Source organism: Styela clava, unplaced genomic scaffold (genome assembly GCF_964204865.1).
Source record: "Styela clava unplaced genomic scaffold, kaStyClav1.hap1.2 HAP1_SCAFFOLD_30, whole genome shotgun sequence".
Lineage (NCBI taxonomy): Eukaryota > Metazoa > Chordata > Ascidiacea > Stolidobranchia > Styelidae > Styela > Styela clava.
In genome coordinates this window covers 112,501-115,000 of record NW_027556480.1, presented here as the reverse complement: position 1 = coordinate 115,000, position 2,500 = coordinate 112,501, and the positions used below count along the sequence as shown (strand labels likewise).

At 57.2% G+C, this 2,500-nt stretch overlaps 2 non-coding genes and 1 pseudogene across 2 annotated transcripts in view; all 3 read right to left on the bottom strand.

The window, feature by feature from the left end:
• The window catches only part of LOC144418694 (large subunit ribosomal RNA), a 3,695-nt pseudogene extending 3,167 nt beyond the window's left edge, over nucleotides 1-528 (bottom strand).
• A 288-nt stretch (nucleotides 529-816) lies between these two features.
• LOC144418717 (5.8S ribosomal RNA) lies at nucleotides 817-970 on the bottom strand. The gene has a single exon (XR_013473624.1). It is a non-coding gene; the product is annotated as a 5.8S ribosomal RNA (ribosomal RNA).
• A 298-nt stretch (nucleotides 971-1,268) lies between these two features.
• Nucleotides 1,269-2,500, bottom strand: part of LOC144418727 (small subunit ribosomal RNA) — a 1,810-nt gene continuing 578 nt past the window's right edge. Inside the window, exon 1 of the ribosomal RNA XR_013473634.1 lies at nucleotides 1,269-2,500. This exon is cut by the window's right edge and continues 578 nt beyond it. This is a non-coding gene — a ribosomal RNA (small subunit ribosomal RNA).

Below are 2,500 nucleotides of genomic sequence, written 5' to 3'. Positions count from 1 at the left end.
GCGAGCCGACTCGGCAGCGGCGCCTTAAGCGTCCGCGAACCGAGACGGCGCGCCCCCGCACCCAACTGAAAGCGAGCCGGCGACCTGACGGGCCCTCCCGTTTGCCTCTCAACGGTTTCACGTACTCTTGAACTCTCTCTTCAAAGTGCTTTTCAACTTTCCCTCACGGTACTTGTCCGCTATCGGTCTCGCGACCGTATTTAGTCTTAGGTGGAGTTTACCACCCGCTTTGGGCTGCATTCCCAAACAACCCGACTCCGAGAAGACCCGAAGCGGCCAAGGCAAGCGCCCCTATGGGCCTAACACCCGCCGTGGGACGAGGCCTCGATCAGAAGGACACCGGCGCTCGCCGTCAGCCGCACTGGGACTTCCGTACGTCACAACTCGGCGCGCTCGAAAAGCGCGCAGATTCGACGCTGGACTCTTCCCGGTTCACTCGCCGTTACTCAGGGAATCCCTGTTGGTTTCTTTTCCTCCGCTTAATAATATGCTTAAATTCAGCGGGTGCTCTCGCCTGAACTCAGGTCGTATGTGTCAAGCGGGCCGCTTCTTACACGGCCCGCTGGCATCGCAAGTCGTCGCCGCCGGCGCCGACCGAGCGCGTACCGTCGCCGCCTTGGCCCACGGTCGGTCTTGATCTCGTGACCGGACCGACCGACCTGGACCCGCCCCTCGAACGTAGTTGAACACGTCGAGGGGCCGGCGGTGTACGGGACACGCGGTCGCGCCGAGAAAGCTCGGCGACCGCTTCAACTTGGGGCGACGCCCGGCCGTCTTTGCAGAGGCCAGGCGACGGCCCTCGGGTGAGGACGAACGCGACCCTGAGGCAGACGCGGTCCCGGGATTGACCCGAGACCGCAATTCGCGTTCAGAAGGTCGACGTTCAATGTGTTCTGCAATTCACATTACTTCTCGCACTTGGCTGCGTCCTTCATCGACTCGCGAGCCGAGTGATCCACCGTTAAGAGTCGTCCTCGACGTTTCGCCCGGCGCCGAAGCGCGCGGACGTCACACTGTGGGATCGACCACAAAACCACCACCGACAACAACTGCACAAAAACACCAACAAACGGCGCCGAGCGACCGCCGGGCTGGGCCGGCGGCACATCGAGCGCGGTGCCCAGAAGCCACCATCGCACTCGGCTGCCTTGCTATGCCAACGTGTTACGCGTGTCGCACGGGGCGGAACCCCGATTGACGGCCGCCCTCTCGGCGGCACTCAAAGACAATTCAGTGCGCGGTCGGCCGGGGCCTACCACCACCTTCGGTAATGATCCTTCCGCAGGTTCACCTACGGAAACCTTGTTACGACTTTTACTTCCTCTAAATGATCAAGTTTGATCGTCTTCTCGACACGCCGACGCGGCCGTTGCCAGCCGCGACGGGGCCGATCCAAGGATCTCACTAAACCATTCAATCGGTAGTAGCGACGGGCGGTGTGTACAAAGGGCAGGGACGTAATCAACGCAAGTTGATGACTTGCGCTTACTGGGAATTCCTCGTTCAAGGGAAACAATTGCAAGTCCCTATCCCAATCACGAATGAGGTTCAACGGGTTACCCGGACCTTTCGGCCTAGGTTAGACACTCGCTGCTTCACTCAGTGTAGCGCGCGTGCGGCCCCGGACATCTAAGGGCATCACAGACCTGTTATTGCTCAATCTCGTGTGGCTAAACGCCACTAGTCCCTCTAAGAAGTTAGACGCCGACCGAGAAGGTCGCGTAACTATTTAGCATGCCAGAGTCTCGTTCGTTATCGGAATTAACCAGACAAATCGCTCCACCAACTAAGAACGGCCATGCACCACCACCCACAGAATCAAGAAAGAGCTCTCAATCTGTCAATCCTACCTGTGTCCGGGCCGGGTGAGTTTCCCCGTGTTGAGTCAAATTAAGCCGCAGGCTCCACTCCTGGTGGTGCCCTTCCGTCAATTCCTTTAAGTTTCAGCTTTGCAACCATACTTCCCCCGGAACCCAAAGACTTTGGTTTCCCGGAAGCTGCCGGAAAGGTCGTCATGGTAACGCCTCCCGATCGCTAGTTGGCATCGTTTATAGTCAGAACTAGGACGGTATCTGATCGTCTTCGAACCTCTGACTTTCGCTCTTGATTAAAGAAAACATTCTTGGCGAATGCTTTCGCAGTAGTTCGTCTTCCGCCGATCCAAGAATTTCACCTCTAACGGCAGAGTACGGACGCCCCCGTCTGTCCCTCTTAATCATTACCTCGTGCTCCGAAAACCAACAAAATAGAACCGAGGTCCTATTCCATTATTCCATGCAACACTATGCAGGCGAACAGCCTGCTTTGAACACTCTAATTTTTTCAAAGTAAACTTATCGGCCACCGCCGACACTCAGTCAAGAGCACCGACGGAGAACCGAAGGTGAAGCGAACGCAACCAGTGACACGCCTTGCGACGGACCGGCGGCGCTCGCCCAAAATCCAACTACGAGCTTTTCAACCGCAACAACTTTAGCATACACTGTTGGAGCTGGAATTA